This window comes from Rhipicephalus microplus, chromosome 5 (assembly GCF_043290135.1).
Source record: "Rhipicephalus microplus isolate Deutch F79 chromosome 5, USDA_Rmic, whole genome shotgun sequence".
In the NCBI taxonomy this organism is placed as follows: domain Eukaryota; kingdom Metazoa; phylum Arthropoda; class Arachnida; order Ixodida; family Ixodidae; genus Rhipicephalus; species Rhipicephalus microplus.
In genome coordinates this window covers 112,205,182-112,211,531 of record NC_134704.1, presented here as the reverse complement: position 1 = coordinate 112,211,531, position 6,350 = coordinate 112,205,182, and the positions used below count along the sequence as shown (strand labels likewise).

Below are 6,350 nucleotides of genomic sequence, written 5' to 3'. Positions count from 1 at the left end.
CTAGGTCAGACTCAAGGCTGGGAGGTTTAGTTCATGCACAATGTATAATAAAGGGCAACTAGCGTGTCTTTAGGCGTTTTAAAAAACACCTGACATTTTCGTATACATCAAGCACAAGGTTAATTGTCGGTAAGTGTTAAGTAGTATTGAATTTGAGGGCACCTTTTATGAACGAACAATGCCGATCTTCTTTCTATAACAAAATGTGTCCACGTTAGGGTGCATGCTTACGCGAAGAAAAACATAAGCAAGACCGTGTCGATTTACAAACAAGAGTGTCCAAAAATTGCTTTTGCTCTCTGCTTTAAAATAAACCTAAAGTACCAGTTATTATATAGTAAATTTACATTGACTTTACGTACAGTCCAACTATATCACACGCCTTCTTTGCACTGAAGAGTTAGCGGGTGCACGATGTTGGCAGCTTTTTATTATTTATTGCGCATTGCAAGAACACTTCTTCTCTCTTCAAATTTCATGCGATACACCACTGTGATAGCCTGCATGTTTAAAAAAGTTTGATGTACAGAGAGTTCACATTATATACTTCGTCAGAAGGTCAAAAGTCTAGAGCCTACGTGTGCAGACGGCCGAAAGTTCGAGTCCTGGGCCCGGATTCACAAAACTCACTTACGAAAACATTTTTGCGCAAGAGAAATTTTCTTGCGTAAGTCGATTCACGAAACGAAAAAACGTCGTAAGAGGCCATAGTTGTCACATCGGCCGCTGCAAATAAAGCGCGCTGTGACTGCCCGGGAACATGTCAGCGATGGTGATGCAGTTGCTATATTTGCTTACGTCACCGAAAAGTGCTCGTAAGTCGATTCACGAAGCGAAATTGTGCGTAAAAACAGCATGGCTGAGAGAAAATCCTAAGAGTGGTCCGGACCACTCTTAGAAACAATGTGGCTACTTAGAACCTGCTGCCGCAGCGGTATACTTTGGTGCCCTGGCTGGTGTTGAGTTAATTCATGCCCATCAAGGGCTGCCTGATGACTGCTGGTGCGTTTTTATTTCTTTCGGCACTTTGAGCTTCGCGTGTTGTTTCCCTTGTACGCACTGGATGGTGTTGACAACCACCATCGTCCAATAAGTTCGAAGTCGCAGTAATTGAAGAATTCTATTGGGCGTCAATGGCAAAAAACTTCGCATGTAAAGATTTGTGGTTGGATGAAAACCAATGTGATACGTGAATGGTCGGTGCATTCGAACGCGACATGGCATAGGATCAACCTTATTTGTTATGTTGTTGTGTTGCGCCCCATCTCATCCAGTTAAAAGTGCGACTCGAGATCCTTGCCTCATTGGTGGAAATTACCACCAAAGAGGTTAATGGCAGCACATTCTTTGCACGCTATTGGAAACAAAAATGAGAGGAAGTTTTCAGTGAGTGGTTCCTAAAGTTTGTGCTCTAGTGTATTTTCATTGGCTCTAACTGTCCAATCATTGCGATCTCTGAAATACAGCTGTCGATACACTTTGGGACATTCTGGAACAAATCGTACTTTGTAAACCAAAGCGTATTAGGGGTGCGCGTGATTACGCATGGAACTACAAACAAATCATGCATCTTCACCTTCACTGTTCAGACACCGATATGGACCGTGATATTATGGCAAGCAATCGGAATGAAATGACCCTAGTAACTTTGTATGACACCGAAAATATGCAAACCCTCACGATTCTGGAGCAAACCTTGGCTGAATTCATCCCTGCGTCAATTACCAGCCATTTAACTTGGCGCACGAACATCATTGAAAGGTAGAGCGAGCCACTGACATGTATTTTGTGCGACGTAGCGACCACTTGACCTGAGAATAATAGCGTTGCGAAGGCGAATCCCCTGTCGCATGCTCTGATCGAAGCAGACGACAAACGCGAGCAGACGACGGCTTGGCCGACAGGCACAGCTTGTGATTGGTTGTGAAGCAATACCCTCTACATCAGCTCAGTCCGTGACGTTGCCAAAACACTTCTTTCATCTGGAACGTCTGTGCTGTTCGTCATATCACCCCCCTCGCACATAAGAGAAAATTTTGTCACGCCGTGAAAATAGTGCAAGTACTTTCTAAGAGCTCTCTTATCATCATATGTGCTGCGCAGTTGTCGAAAACAACATGGCGTCGTAAACAGCATATCGGTCGGTGCGACTTTCAGCAAACGCTTCTCGCACGAGTTACTTCAGCGTTTGACCGGATGTGTTGTGATTACAGCAGCTCTTTCGGTGCGTGTAAGCAGTGCGGAAAGCTGTGGCAGTGCAATGGTGTACGGTGAAGCGCAGCAAAGCCTGTGCGTCGGTGTGGTTATCAAGCGGGGATCGGCGTCGATGTATCGACGGCAACTAGCACTCGAGAAGCCTGCAATGTGTGTTTGTGTGCCGGTAACAGTTCGTTCGCTTGACTTTCCAGTCTCTCAGTTTGGTGCTGTGCGACATTTCGGATTGACAGCGTTTTGACACGTTACTTGAGTGACCCCAAGTACGTACGGAAACGTATGAACTACGCGCTCGGTTCTTGCTTCGCCACTAGTTAGCCCGTACGCTTCTATTTACTTGAGAGCAATGTACTGTTCGGGAGTGAAACGATGTTCGTTGTGAACAGTGGTGCTGTGTTGACGTTCAAAGACTTGTGAACAAGTTGTGCTCGTGTGACCGAAAATTGAAAGACAGCGTTGATAACTGTTTTGCCCTGCGAAGTCGTGGTGGGGCAGCTTGGCGCGTTTGTTTGTTAAGTCGTCACTTCTCCTTTTTGTGATAACCATAGTCCTAGCGCTGTGATGTGATCAACCAAAACTGCGAGATGCTACATTCTGTTGTGGATCGTGTTACTTTGGAAGCGCGCCTAGACTGTTCTTCGGTAACAAATTGAGAGTACTATGTGGCAGCGAGAGCCCGTGAACGTCAAGCTTCCCTCCAGCCCCCCAAAAAAGCAAAGATTTCACCGGTGCCTTGCTTTGGATGAAGTTGTAGGCCAATATCGCCTAACTACAGGTTTCCGAGTTCGTCTGGCCATCGTTTTGCACGGCACTAGAGCCTTGACAACAGCCGGTCATGGCCAGTTCTTACACTTTATCAATGGACGTGCACGCCTGGCCAGCCCTTCATTGCTGTCATTGGCAGCTTCCAGTCTGCAGATGCCCTTTGCCTGTTGGCCGTACTTGGTTCCTTATGACACCGACGGCTACTAAATGCTGCCATCGGTGAGTTCACCTTGCAGAACTAAATTTCACCGGTACGATAAATCACACAGTTCTATAACGTGTGCAAGTTTTTAAGCCCATCAGATGTAATGTTCCTCTATGGTAAGTTGAAGCATGAAAAATTTACTACTACTGTTATATACATACATATGTTATGGAGCAAATACATAAAAAGTTTTTTGTGATTTGATACAAGTGAGCTCTTGCTTGATTATGAGGTTGGGCCTGTCGGTTGACCACGTTTGATAGTTGGAAAGTTAGTGTGAATTTATTTTTCAGGAGCCAGGTTGCACTTAAAAAAATTCATGTTATTTTGGAAAATTAGTTCTATAGACGATTACCACTGTGGTAGTACTATACTTCAGTAGGACATATATATTGCGGTACGTAAATTTTACATGGGGCTTCAGCTTATTTCAAAGTGATTATAGCAGATTTTGGTCCCTTTAACGAAGTGATAGTTTCCTCAAATAAGTATTAGAAGTGAGTGCTTTTAATGATTGTTTTTAAATATCTCGTTTTTGGCTCTTCACAGATCGCAGAGATTGGTTTGTTAAGGTCCTGTGATGCATCGGTTGCACATTCTGGCACATCAATCCTCATCACTACTTGGAGCACCTGTACAAAAATAAGAAGGACACGTTCTCCCTAACTGTGCAAGCCTATGTCACTGCTCGGACTGTTATCATTCAGCGGATCTGGCGTGGAAGCATGCATGGCAGCCTCATCTGGAAGGACTGCAATCTGCTTGGGAGCTTCGAGGGCACCAAACTGCCTAACGGCTGGCTGCAAGGTTAGTTTTTCTTTAATACATACGATTACGTGAACACCACTTACTGTGCACAAATTGAAAACCCAAGCATGGTTGCTTTCAGTGGATACCTGTAATATTCTTACACATAATTCTTATTCAACATTTACAGAACTAAATTGCACGATAATTGAGAATGTTGAAAGCTGGAAGCCTGCAGCTTATGAATGAAACTCCAATAATCTGAGACTCAAAAGCTTGTGCTTTGAAACGAGCACAAACACTTTGATTCCTTATTGAGCTCTCGAGCTTGTGACTCCCTCTGTGGATTGAGTGCTCTGGAAGGAAATAGCAAGTGGGTGAAAATTGCCTGGCTGTTCACAACTTGCAAGGAGAAAGACCTATTGAAGAAGCCTCAGATGACATAGGGCCAGTAACTGCATCTTTTGCCTAATGTAGCTTTTTCTCTCTCAGTGCTGTTGCTTGTGTTTCAGCCGAACATGTTCACCACGATTGCATAGTGATATATATTTTTCTACAAATTGTACCTGACCTAAGTATGCATTGTTGATCTCTAAAGGTGACGTCCAGTGTGTTTCAAAGCCATGGCTTCTGATTTCTCTGTCTGTGGCTAGCCTATTTCAGCAGCAGAGCGATGCAGCTAGCACACATGCAATCCAAGTCATGGAGCGCTCCTTTGGTGTTCTGTGCAGGACACAGCATATCCATCCGGCAAGACACTGGTATCAACAATTATGGTGAGTGTTGGTGGCACCTGTAGGAGCCCGTTGTGTTTGTTACGTATGATTATTTCTCCTGATGAAGTGCATTTTTGAAAGGTTTTCTTCATTTAGAATAATAGATGTCCGTAACAAGCACACTCATAATCCACAAGTTCTTTGTGTCTTCTAGACTGCCCATTTGCTCCTATATGCGGTATGGTGAGCTGGCTATGTTAGACAGCCTTAAAGTTATCAACATTGGCTGTTGTGTTGTAATGCAGTCTAACTTGTGTTTCTTAGTGAACTTATTTGTGGTCTACTTCTCGCACCTAGTGTAAAGTCGAAATAAAAGAAACTCTATTGGCTTTTTAGGCCTGTCAGAAGTTTCATGCCTTCATCTAGAACATTGTGGTTTTGCTCTTGTATCATATTAAATATATTTTCAGCCTTCACTGTTTGTGTGTGTGTGTGTGTTGAGGCTTGTCATTGGCTTCTGAAAATACAATATCTGTAAATATGAGCACATAATTGACAACTATACACTCTTGCATGTAGCATGGTTGTAACAATGATCTGTATTTTTCTAAGTTCCAGCAGTAACAAGGGGTTCGGTGCTCCACGGTCATGTACAGTGTAGCAAGAACAGAGCACAGAAGACCAAGTATAAAGGGACTGCCAGTGACTGTTCTCCTGCTCAAAGTTTACAACAGCAGAAAGAGCACATTGTGATGTCAGGAGCAGCTGCTGCTTAACTTCTTAGCAGTGCATTATTCAGCAGTTCCTTTGCTTGCATTCGAAATTATTTAAATTTTGCATGGAAGATACCAAACTATGACACTAATTTAAAGGCTGCTGTAGTGTTAGTGGGCAAATATTTTTGAGCTGAAGTTTTTAACGTGTGTGTTAAGTGCCTGCGTGCCTCTACATTTGCATGCCAGAAATCACAGCATCCATGGTCGCCAATGGTAACTGTGTTTGCATTCTTTGTAGTACAAGAAATAAAGCCATGGATGCAGTAATCATGTACTTAGTCGATGTAATCCTTCAGTGTACACTCATTTGTATAGCACCAATCATGCCATGAGTGTATAAGCTCTGGGAAGTGAATCTATGTGGATTATTTTATTTGGAAGGAAGAGGATCATCAGTACTCCTAGTGTATCTTAACAGTACATTTTAGTGCTTGGATATTATCCCACTGCCTGTCCGTCCTTCAACAGTCTACTTATCTACTGTATAAGTGTAACTTTTTAAATGTATACTTTGCTTGGATAGGTTTGTTCATAATGTAATGCAAGTGACTTATCATCTATGCAGCTCTACTCAGACTAGATATAAAAGTATTTATTTTTATATGTAGCTATGGCATGCATTCACTTATGTTTTTCCAGGTGCCTGTACAATTGTTTAGCCCTACAAAAGTGCTGGTATACTCTATTATTGAATGTGGTATCTTAAAATAGTTTGTTAGTGGAAAAAAGAATGTGTTTACAACCAATATTACTATCCTCAGATGAACTGTGAAAACTCTGTAGAAATTTATTTAGTTTTTGAACGTTGTGAAGGCAAATGTTATGTTCTTTTATTGTGGTCCCTGTTTCATGCAAATGACACATAATTACTTTGCAGTGGCATAGTATTAGTTGTTTTTTTACACATATGTGCTGAGCAACATCGCA

The 6,350-nt window shown here is 42.5% G+C and overlaps 1 long non-coding RNA gene across 1 annotated transcript; it reads left to right on the top strand.

Moving 5' to 3' along the window:
• Window positions 1-1,997: 1,997 nt before the first annotated feature.
• LOC142817899 (uncharacterized) lies at window positions 1,998-5,812 on the top strand. Its single transcript, XR_012895413.1, has 3 exons — window positions 1,998-3,198; window positions 3,734-3,991; window positions 4,585-5,812. It is a non-coding gene; the product is annotated as an uncharacterized LOC142817899 (long non-coding RNA).
• The last annotated feature ends 538 nt before the right edge of the window (window positions 5,813-6,350 follow it).